This window comes from Montipora capricornis, chromosome 4 (genome assembly GCF_036669925.1).
Source record: "Montipora capricornis isolate CH-2021 chromosome 4, ASM3666992v2, whole genome shotgun sequence".
NCBI lineage: Eukaryota > Metazoa > Cnidaria > Anthozoa > Scleractinia > Acroporidae > Montipora > Montipora capricornis.
Window position 1 is genome coordinate 48,498,137 of NC_090886.1, and position 12,863 is coordinate 48,510,999.

The following is a 12,863-nucleotide window of genomic DNA, read 5'->3' on the forward strand; positions in this document are numbered from 1 at the left end:
ATTAAGAGCACGCAGAGATGTTTACCCATACCATAACTGAATTCTTAGGCCACATCACATTCAACTTTACTCGAAGTGTCGCTGAGAAATATGACTTCGTCGAAAACGCGAATGTTTCAGACTTGGTTGGCTACAATGCCTTGGAAGACACTGGCAAAGAATGGTATTCTCAACCCTCACATGATGAAGTCATTTACCAAGAGTACAGCAATAGCGACGCTACTGCTCTGGATTATCTAACAACCCGCCAGTTTGTCCACGCCAAATTTACAAACGCTTCTTCGACAGAAGATAGCCGTGAAGAAAGAGAAGGACTATGTGAAACAATGACATGGCATGGAAACGGCTTAGGCCATCGATCACCACTTCAATAAGGAATTCACTGTATTTTGGCTTTTTAATATCCGTTGTAAGTGCATCTGTGGTTGGTGTGGCATCATTTACTGTTTATTTCTTCAGCTTTCAAACACAACTCAACTGTGAAATGCATTCTAGAGAAAAGATACCCACTGAGTTGCAATGGGTGATCACACTCTCAGAGATTATCTCTTTTGGCTTTCTTTACTTTTGGTTTTTCCTCAGCATTATCTTTTACTTTTGCCCGTATCAGCTGTCAGGCGTCAAACGAAGACTCGTCCTTCTCAGCGCACTGTTTTTCCTTTTGGATTCTGTTTATCGCATTGCCATGCAAGTTTGTGGTGTTTCTCATTCAAAGCTCACGGCCTTGCAGCGCATTCCTGCTGAAGTCATATTTTGTATTTGTACCTGCAGTCAGATTTACATAATTAAGAGGCATTTTTGCACAGGATCTCTGATTAAGCAAGTCAAGTTTGTGCTTCTTTTTATTGCTCCATATGCTCTAGGACAAATTATCGCAATTCTAGTTGCTTATTCTATATACCCTGCCTACAACAAGCAAGATGCATCCGGCAAGCTTTTAATTGCTTTGTTTTCACCTCTCACAGCCTTTATCCTAAAAGGAGTCTGCCGTATCTGCATTCAGCGGTTTTGGTGCCAAATTAGTCATCCGGGAACTTCATTTGTTCTATTGTCGCCTATGTATTGTGCGTCAGCAATAATGCTGAGACTTCTACAAGCCGATCTGCAGAGTCTGGAGTCCATTGCTCTGACCGGAGCGATTCATGGGATAGCAGAAGTCATAGATCGCACTATGATGGCTGTGATTGACCATATTTGTCACCAGGCCTTTGAAGACAGAAGAATCTCATGGGAAGGATTTCGCACCCCTCGCCGCGAGAGACTCGCCACAGACATCTCCATCATGAGCATGCTGTATGAATCAAGTGCCGTCATCACAGTGAATACATTTTTGCATTTGTATCAATATTTTTACACCTACGACAACTCTCCTCTGAAACTGCTGCAGTCATTTGCTGTAACTACTTCGGTTCCACTTGGAATTGAATGGATTTTTACAAGCGTTTCAATTTTTATCGAGACTCGCTACAAAAATCTGCCAGTAATGAATGTCTGGCGAAACAGGTGGAAAAGACATTTGGCGGTGGCTTTTATTAACGCCGTGATGGTTTCCATTTGGACGACTTCGAGCCTGTTAATCGCTGTAGAAGGACGTTTTAAAGACAGTGTCAAAGATCACTGTGACATGCCATTCAACTTGTGAGGATTTTTAGTATGTGTGGATAGGGGTACGCCCTATACCCCATTTGGTCAAAACGCCTTGGTACCGTTGACGACGAGTCAAAATGCTAATTTTGTAGTTAACGTTGAAATAATCAACTAAAGAAATGGAAAAAAGGGCCGGCACTTGCTGAACATGAGATGTCGGTGAATTGCTAGTTGGTCCGGCAAGCTTTGTTATAAACTTTGTAATAATTATCGCACGCTTTTCAATGTTAAAGGAATGGTTCAAGGGTTAATATATAGTGCCTGAGCCAGGCCCCCAAATCTGGCCCATTGGTACCAGCACCCAGTCCCTAACGTTTCCTCCAAAGTACAGAAAGTCGCCTTACACTCGCGCCTGATAGAACAAATTTTGCTATTTAGCTTGATTGTACTCACTGCATGGATTCCGAGTTACGAAGTTGAATCAGTTGCTCTTAATAAATCGAGAATACAACGGACCTTCATAGTTAAATGGGGTCTCACCTTTTATAAATACTCTCCTTTGAATCAGTCCATAATAAGATAATTTCCCACATCCTTAAGCACAGTCTTTTGTTCTAAGTATCAATTTAGTTACTTTATGGGACTGTTTTCTCACTCTCACTTCAGAGGTAATCAGATGCACAAGTGTTAGCTAACTTTGTGTTTCTTACTATTCCATCGCATAAGCAAGCTTTTAATAGCTGAAAACTAGAGCGGTTAAATCCACATGGATATCATTGGTCATAATGGGAATTTTCAGTAATCATTGACTTCATATCATCTTCATTATCTCCGCTATCAATGACTTTCTCGTCTTCCTCTACAAATTGGTTTTCACAGCCCTACAATATACACAAGCCTGTACATGTCAGGCCATTTGCCATGCAAACACAGTCTGCAAAACCTATTACAACTGCATGCAAGTAGTTCCAGTACAGTTCCCATCACCCATCCGAATCCAACGGCACCAGGGTTTGAAAGGTTGCACTGCAGACTGCGCCTCCAAATGCATGCTTGATAATCGGCTCCATTGGTGTGCTTTCGAAGGCAGTCTTACGCCGGTTAAGGTCTTAAGCCAGGTTTCACGACTGGCCCAGATCACTGAATGATTGTTATGCGTTACGGTCTGCCTTCATAATCTTCAGGGCAGCTAACTTGCCTTTTCCGGCAAAGGCACTGACTGTGTCGCACCTTGTGAAGAAATGAAGGCCGAAGAGAGTGTGACAAACATCTTCCCCAACAGGAGCAAACCACGTTACTAATTAATGTCAATCAATTTCGAGTGGATTTAAGATCTTCCTGGTATCCTCTGACTGACGTGAGATCTCATTTGCCTTGGATAGCTGGGTCGCGGGAGCATGTATCGTAGGAAGATATCGAATAGTCTGCGAGCAAATAATGCGGGCGCTGGTTAGAGCTCTAACCAACGCCCGCAGTAATTGCGACCCGCAGCTTCAGCCATTGTGAAAATTCATCGTAGGTGTTCGTTTCAACCGTTTTAGAATAAATGAGAGACTGCTCGTAGTCTAGATATCATCTGGTTTGTGGCCACGAGACTTGATATTGAAGCCCGTACACATTGGGATCCGCTGATTCTATACTTCCTATGTGCCGCTGGATGGTCCCATGATTAAGGTGTGGTGAGAGTGACCCGATTTCACAAAAACGGCTATTCTTGGACATAACGTCATTCCTCAACTGTTTTGAGTCCTGTCTCTGGCAGGTTCTCTATTGTCCGCGTTACTGTTCCCTCCAGAACACTTGTGTTCCATGTCTTACTTATTCGCTGTCTCCACTGAGTTCTTCTCAATCAAAAAGAAATAGAACGTTAATGGAGCTATCACGGCAGTGGAGTTGATTTTGTGAAGTGTTACTAATTACATCGATAAGATTTGCTCGTTGCATGGTTTTAGCAGTTTTGTGCCTCTAGTATCCATGTGAAATATGAATATTATAAAAGAATTGTGACTTTCTTTGTTTATCCGTGACAGAAAAAAGACAACCGTTAGCAGTTAAAGCTTCCTCCCACCTACCCCCATTAAGACTCTCTCAGCAGTTTTCAAAAGCCCCAATTGCAATTTATTTCAATCTAAGCTTCTTCAGTTTTGGCCATCCATGCGTCTAATTCTTTTTGTATTTGCTGTTTTATTCAAAACTTCCTTCAATTATGTTTTAAGTTGTTATTTTTACGTTTCGCTTGATTTTGTTGCCAGTTACCAGTTGCCAGTCCCTGAATTTGGCTAACTTGTGCGCAACAAAGCCCGTTTAATGATGTAAGCGGGGTAAAAATCCGTTTTATCAACAAAACAAACATTTAGGTAGAGTAATAATTCCATTGCTTCCTCCATATCATCGATGTTTGAGTTGATACTGCTCTAAACACGTCAAGGTATAACTTTGTGTCGTGTAAACAAAAACTTTTTCCTTTTGACAGATTCAGAATCGATTGTTAAGTTCTAGTAGTAGCTTTGATGATGTCACGTGATACGAAAAAGCGCAAATGTCATAAATTCTGAGATAGGTCCTCAAGGCCAGTATATATATAAAGCCTTTTTGTTCGTTCCAAATTTGCCAGGCCTTAGGCCGTTAGTTTTCTTACAATTTGCTGTCGTGTTTGAAATATGTGCGTGTTAAATAATCAAACGTAACAGTGTAATCGTTTGTATCATGATGTAGTCGCTTGCGTTGTATAGTCGCGATGTTTCGACTGCTTTCTGCTAGTCCCTCTAGTGACTACATAGTGAGACAAACGATTATACTTCTCATTCTTTTTCTACCACTGTGATGAGCAATAACCACCTCTGGTGCGATATGTGCACCTTACTATAACCGAGTTCGAGGGTCGTATAGTAAGCGGACAAAACAAAGAGACGAAAATGACACCGGGTACGGCTCCAGAAAATGAAAAGAGTAAGACCTATAACGCAAGCAAAAGAACCAAGCTTTTACAGTGCAACGTGCCATACCGTGGCCACCCAACAAACTTTCACATTTGACATTTACTTGTAAATACGACAACTCAACAACCTATGCAACGGTGTTCAACTTACAACTGTGCGAACTTTGCAAGGAGGCACGACTGTCAATCAAAAAGTCACACATCCTGATTGGCGGACAATTTGTAAAAAAACTTTGTTAGGTGGCCACAGTAAGGCGCGTCGCACTGTAAATAGCCAGTCGTACTTCCATAGATGGACTACAGCCCACTAACTTGACCAATCACAGCGCGCGTACTATATCAGAGATACACTGAAAACTTAACTCTTAAAAAGTTTATTTTGTAATTAGAATGTTTCTTTGTCTTTATTTGTCAGCACTTATATTTTGGGTGGTATCGTACCTCATTGAACGGGCTTCAGAATTGGCCAAAAAAACAATAGAACGAACAAAAGATAACAATGGATTTAGCGCAGAAAACAATAGGAAGTACGACACTATACAGCCAATGAAATATAGTGTTCAGCAAGAGGTACGACCGTACCCTACATTATACCTAGTCAGATGTTCAAATCCTTAAAGAGTCGATTTCTCTTATTTGGCCATGTCCCATCGGTTTACTCAGTTTTATCTAAATTCAGAATACAAGTCCCGCTGCGTAATAAACCAATCAGGTTTGGCCTAATGACCACAACACCTCTGATTGGTCCGAAACAAAGTAGCCGACCCATTGCTCGTGGCGCTAAATGCAAAGTGATCATGACGGGGCAGGCACAGAACTCAACGCCACCATGCTTTTTTCCTCGACAAAAATCCAGTGATAGCAGTTCTAAAAGCAGGTGATAGGGACTAGGAGCTTACACCAGGATGACGACCATAGCTACGAGAACGTTATCGAAAAATATTATTTCCCGTTTTTGTCGTAAATTCGCGATTACGCCAAGTCATTCCGCATGGGATTTGTTAACTGTTTGTGCATCCCACGGATACGCCCTTATAGGCGTTTTGTCTATTTAGTTTTCTATCTGGTGTCATTTGTTTTCATTTATTTCTTTTCTTTATTTATTCGATTGCTATTTTTACGATTTATGACTCCTTGTTTTTTCCCAATATTTTGACAGGCTGTCTTAAGAAATAGAATAGGAGGCAATTTCTTAGGAATTAGAAAGAAAAGGTCCAACCTTGGAATTCGATATCTTAGCAAGAAAAGGTGAAGCTGATATCTGACACGTTAGACTGGACACCAATTCGAAATATTTGTGCATAAATATATGTTATTTGCTGGCGAGGAGGTCCGTATTGGTAAAAATTGTACCAGTATGCGGCCTCTGGCCTTATTCGAGACCTCTAGCACAGTTTTTACCAATACGGACCGACCTAAGGTGTTTTTTTTTCTACGGGGCCTAAAATGATGATGTTAACGAAAAACAAGCGTGCAGCTTGTACAGAAAGCAGCGGTTGGTCAGTTCAGTTATGACTCGGCTTCAAATCAAAGCAACACACATTCACATTTTATTCACACATTCGCATTTACATTTTACGTTGTTTTCGATACTTTTACGCTATTACAAAAAGCTCGAAAAATTGCTTAAGGTTGAAATTTCGTAGCAGTCCGTACTCGGGGTCCGGCTGGTCAGGATGGGAAAATCCGGACCGCTGGAACGCGCATGATTGGCCAATCAGATTCAAGGACTTAAGATTCCGGACCTCTGAGAAGCTGGAGAAAAAGGTGAATACATCCGTATAGTGTAAAACTTTGATCGAGGTCGCAGTTTTTCACTATATGGACCGACCCTAAGCCGGTAAACACCTTTTTTATTTTTTTTCTAAGCCGCTACAACTTTTTGTAAACCGTAAGGGCAAAAACTCGCGAAAGAGATAGGAAGATCCTGACCGTGCTAAGAACCAATCAGATTTCAGGATTCGTTACCGTGCCCTCTTTGAAAAAAATAAATGGAGATACTTATGAGCTGATATAGTTTTATGTGGTATATGTAAAGTGGGTAAAATTCATTCGCAGGTTGAACCCTGTTGCACTCAGGTTAAACGCGTTTTAATTTAGGTCGAACGGGATTTAACAAGACTGCCTGCATTGCCTTCTTCTAAGTCAGTGCAACCGCCCGCTTTAGGGCGCGTTCGATCGACCCAATGCCGGAATAAGAATAAGTGGCGTGGTTATTAAAACGGTATGTTTGGCGCGTTTCGAAGCAGCAAGGATAATAAAAATATGTTTAAAATAGCATTTTACCCGATGTTTGACAATTTTAACATGAATCTCCGTAAAAACGAATGATTTCTAACTTATATTCCATGTCGGTGAATCGAACGCACCCTCAGTCACGCAACTAGCCGAAAAGCCGAGGAAAGAATGGGGAGAGACCTTTTCGGCTCGCCTTGCGTGAATAAAAGCGGGTTAAAATTTTAACTTCCACAAGACCCAATTTTACCAAAATCTAGATACTACTAACGGGAAAGCGTGTACATACACTTTCAATGAGAAACAACTTACCATTTTAGCTTACTTCCACGTTTTCTAAAGCTCGCTGAAGTAAGCTAGAACAATCAGCAGATAGCAGGCATTGAGTGCATTTTTTACAATGGGTTTTTCATACGAAATCTGAGAGTACATCGATGTTATTCCCTGGACTTAGTCGGTCCGTATTGGGGAAAACTGTGACCACGGTATCATGTACTCTCAATTATAGGGCATTCCGGAATTGCGCAGGAAACTTAGGCGAGTTTCAAATTTTATCTACGGAGTTGATAAGATAAATTAACCACCGTACAGAGATTCTAAAAGCTGACGTTTCGATCTTTAGCCCTTCGGGTTGTGTGTAGTTTTTATAGTGGAGTATGAGCTACGCTATTGTTGCTAACATGGCAACGTGAAAAATAGGAATACAATCAATGTATACATATTTTTCACGTCAGTTGCCACGTTACCACCAATAGCGTAGCTCTCACTCCACTATAAAAACTACACACAACCCAAAATTCCTCGATTCGCTCTGACGAAGGGGTAATGCTCGAAAACTTCAGATCGGCAATTTTCTTTAAAATTGGATTTTTCGGTTAAAGTAATGATCAAAATGGGATATCTAATGTAAAAAAGAAATTATTAAAAAAAGGTTAAATATTGGCGGAGAAATGGCGGGTTTACGTTTTGGTCGGTGGAAAAATTTACCCGTTTGATTGACAGTCTTAGCGCTGTTTTCTCGAATCAATCTTTTCACTTGAAGCGGACACTTTAAAGAGCTAAAACTGAAAGGAAATCTGTCCGATTACCCCCAAATTTTGACAGTGGCTAGATTAACATATAAACAGCAAACACATGTCTGCGAAATTTTATTTCAAAATATTTTTTCTCTGAGAGCGATTTTTGAACGAACACTTCACATTTTTTAATACTATTTTGAAAACGTTCTGTAACTTTTCACTGTAACTGAGTATGGCAAAACGCAGACACATTTTTTATCCCTTTGGGTCGGGAAACGGAGGAACGAAATAAAATAGCGAAATGCAAAATTTGCTTTGACTTGCAGCTTTGAATCGGACGTTCGCTTTTAGAGGTCGTGAAAAATTCGACAATTCATTTAATTTCAAAATTCTTGATTTGATGTGATAGCCAGCTAAATAAGCTTTAATTTGATATAGCGGTTTAGGTACCTACAGTTTATACCGGACGCGCTACATCGCTCAGACGCGAGACACCCCTGAAGGTATACGGTAACCTTAATTTAACTCGGTCGATAAAACCAAACTTTTGTCTCTAATTTTGAGGCTGCGTCCCCCAAAATCATATAAACACATAAAATTTTATCAGATTTGGGGCAACTGGAAAATCCTGTCACGCACCTACTCTAGTTGAGGCGAAAATCACTTTGTTTGCCTATCTTCATGAATATTACAGAAATCGAAATTCCGGAATGGCCTATATCATTTTTCAATTACCTCTCGCAACCCTTATACAAGTGAAAGTGTTATAAACAAAATAACTGAACTGAAAACAGAAAAAATCGAAAACGAAAATTAATATTCTGAAATAAAATGGGAAGCAATTTCTTGAATTAGATAGGAAAGGATATGTTAGCAAAAAAATGAATTTTGAAGTTGGTAGCTGAAACATTACACATAGAAACATTAGTCAATAAATGGAAATACTTATGAGCATTTAGTTTTTATGTGGTATTTGTAAAATAGTTGAAAACTGAAACGCAGGTTGAAGCAAGGTAGAACTGTCAGTGGATAATGGGTACTGGGTGCATTTTCATTTTCATATGCCAAAACGGCTGAAAATACTTAACAATTATTTGCCGAAGGCGAAGTGAATATCGGTGAATATTAAAAAGCCGAGACGAAGTAGAGGGCGAAGAACAACAGAAACCAACATTTGACCTGATTTGCGATTGATTGTTGATTTCGTTTTACAGTGTCCCCAATTAGTGTTCCAGCTCTAGAATGACTAGACACAAACAAAAGGCTAAACAATTGAAACAATGACTTAGACTTAAAAACAATAGAAGCTGCTTACAATACCAAACAATAGCAGGTTACGAGACACTACTAAATAAAGTTTCTTTCCTTTTTTTCTTTTCCGAAACGAAGAAAAAACCGAGACCAAGTCTTGAAGTCTCGAAGTCTAAAATCGAGACGAAGTCGAAGTCAAGTATAATTACATAGGTGATTATTTGAAAAATATGCCTTTTCATTAAAACAATTAATTTCTTTGTCTGTCATCTCGACTAAATGGCTTGGGGCCATTTTGAAAACAACCGCTTAGGTGATTATCTTCAAGTGCAACCAATCAGTTCAGAGGATTTTTCAAAGTTGCTGTTTGTCTCGTTTTCGAAATGAGTCTTGGTGCTCAACTATTGAAAGGGAAATGAGTTTGATTTGCATAAGAATACGCATCATTTCCATTTGAATGGTTGTGAACCAGGACTCGCTTTGAAACTGAGGCATGCAGCAACTCGGAAATGGGCTAATATGCTAAATCCATGTTATTCCCAGCACTTCGTCGGTTCGTATTGGGAAAAATTGTGCTTGCTGAATCGATTGTGAGTACTCTCGAGTACTCATTTCCAGTTAACTCTCGATATCCTTATAGGAGTTACAGCAGTAAAAGTGTTATTGACAATATATATAACTGCACTGAAAACCGAAAAAAAAAAAAAACGAAACAAAGTTGTTCATGACGTCAGGTAAACCGAGCAGCTGTCCTAATTATCGCACCTGGTATAATGAATCGCAATACAATCAAATGCAAGGATTTGGGTTCCGGACTGCTGCCTAAAATAACGCAACAATTTACTTTCGCACCTCATAAAACTTAACAATTTTCATATTCGAAAAACTATAAATGATAGGCTCTTCGTTTTATTTTACGAGACCAACGCGGAAGCTGAACAGCAGTAACCCAAGTCATTTCTCTTGAAAGAAAAGCATATCGAATGACGGAACCGAGGCGGGGCTCCTCTAGAAGATCTCAAAAGCTTGTAGCTGTTAATTAAGAGCACGCCGAGATGTTTACCCATACCATAACTGAATTCTTAGGCCACATCATCTTCAACTTTACTCGAAGTGTCGCTGAGATTATCTCTGTTGGCTTCCTTTACTTTTGGTTTTTCCTCATCATTATCTTTTACTTTCGTCCCTTTCAGCCGTCAGGCGTCAAACGAACACTCGTCCTTCTCAGCGTACTGTTTTTCCTTTTGGATTCTGTTTATCGCATTGCCATGCAAGTTCAGCTCACGGTCTTAGAGCGCATTCCTCCTGAAGTCATATTTTGTCTTTCCACCTGCAGTCAGATTTACGTAATGAAGAGACATTTTTGCACAGGATCTCTGATTAAGCAAGTCAAGTTTGTGCTTCTTTTTATTACTCCATCTGCTCTAACACTATCTATCGCAGTTCTAGTTGCTTATTCTATATACCCTGCCTACAACAAGCAAGATGCATCCGGCAAGCTTTTAATTGCTGTGTTTTCACCTCTCATAGCCTTTATCCTAAAAGGAGTCTGCCGTATCTGCATTCAGCGGTTTTGGTGCCAAATTAGTCATCCGGGAACTTCATTTGTGCTGTTGTCGCCTATGTATTGTGGGTCAGCAATAATGCTGAGACTTCTACAAGCCGATCTGCAGAGTGTGGAGTCCATTGCCCTGATCGGAGCGATTCATGAGATTGCAGAAGTCATTGATCGCACTATGATGGCTGTGATTGACCATATTTGTCACCAGGCCTTTGCCGGCAGAAAAATTTCATGGGGAGGATTTCGCACCCCTCGCCGCGAGAGACTCGCCACCGACATCTCCATCATGAGCATGCTGTACGAATCAAGTGCCGTCATCACAGTGAACACATTTTTGCATTTGTATCAATATTTTTACACCTACTACAATTCTCCTTTGAAACTCCTGCAGTCATTTGCTGTAACTACTTCGGTTCCACTTGGAATTGAATGGATGTTTACAAGCGTTTCAATCTTTATCGAGACTCGTTACAAAAATTTGCCAGTAATGGCAGTTTGGCGAAACAGGTGGAAAAGACACTTGGCGGTGGCTTTTATTAACGCCGTGGTGGTTTCCATTTGGACAACTTCGAGCCTGTTAATTGCTGTAAAAGGACGTTTTAAAGACAGCGTCAAAGATCACTGTGACATGCCATTTAACTTGTGAGAGTTTCTTAAAACGTGTGGATAGGGGTGCGCACCATCCCCCATTTGGTCAAAATATCTTAGTGCCGTTGATCCCGAGTCAAAAAAATAAAAGGGTAATTTTGAAGTGAACGTTAAAAATAATCATCTAAACTTGAAAATGGAAATAACGGCCGGCACTTGCTGAAAATGAAATGTCCATGAATTGCAAGTTGGTCCGGTACAAGGAGAACTTGAAACGTGAAAATAATGTGAGAGAGCAAAATGAACCAAATTGCACGCTGTCATTGGCTACCCGAGTAATGCTTCTTTGTCTTTATTTGTTAGTACTAATATTTTGGGTCGTATCGTACCTCATTGAACGGGCTTCAGTATTGGCCAAAAGAAGGATACAACGAACAAAAGATAACAATGGATTTAGCGCAGAAAACAATAGGAAGTACGACACTATACAGCCAATGAAATATAGTGTTCAGCAAGAGGTACGACCCTACCCTACATTATACCTAGTCAGATGTTCATATCCTTAAAGAGTCGATTTCTCTTATTTGGCCATGTCCCATCGGTTTACCGGGTATTATCTAAACTCAGAGTACAAGTCCCGCCGCGTAATAAACCAATCAGGTTTGTCCTAATGACCACAACACCTCTGATTGGTCCGAAACAAAGTAGCCGACCCATTGCTCGTGGTGCTAAATGCAAAGTGATCATGACGGGGCAGGCACAGAACTCAACGTCACCATGCTTTTTTTTTCTCGACAAAAATCCAGTGGTAGCCGTTCTAAAAGCAGATGGTAGGGACTAGGAGCTTACGCAAGGATGACGACCACAACTACGAGAACGTTATCGAAAAATATTATTTCCCGTTTTTGTCGTAAATTCGCGATTACGCCAAGTCACTCCGCATGGGATTTGTTAACTGTTTGTGCATCCCACGGATACGCCCTTATAGGCGTCTTGTCTATTTAGTTTTCTATCTGGTGTCATTTGTTTTCATTTATTTCTATTCTTTATTTATTTGATTGCCATTTTTACGATTTATGACTCCTTGTTCTTTCCCAATATTTTTGACAGGCTGTCTTAAGAAATAGAATAGGAGGCAATTTCTTAGAAATTAGAAAGAAAAGGCCCAACCGTGGAATTCGATATCTTAGCAAGAAAAGGTGAAGCTGATATCTGACACGTTAGACACCCTGGACACCAATTCGAAATATTTGTGCATAAATATATGTTATTTGCCGGCAAGGAGGTCCGTATTGGTAAAAATTGTGCCAGTATGCGGCCTCTGGCCTTATTCGAGACCTCTAGCACAGTTTTTACCAATACGGACCGACCTAACGTGTTTATTTTTTTTCTACGGGGCCTAAAATGATGATGTTAACGAAAAATAAGCGTGCAGCTTGTACAGAAAGCAGCGGTTGGTCAGTTCAGTTATGACTCGGCTTCAAATCAAAGCAACACACATTCACATTTTATTCACACATTCGCATTTACATTTTACGTTGTTTTCGATACTTTTACGCTATTACAAAAAGCTCGAAAAATTGCTTAAGGTTGAAATTTCGTAGCAGTCCGTACTCGGGGTCCGGCTGGTCAGGATGGGAAAATCCGGACCGCTGGAACGCGCATGATTGGCCAATCAGATTCA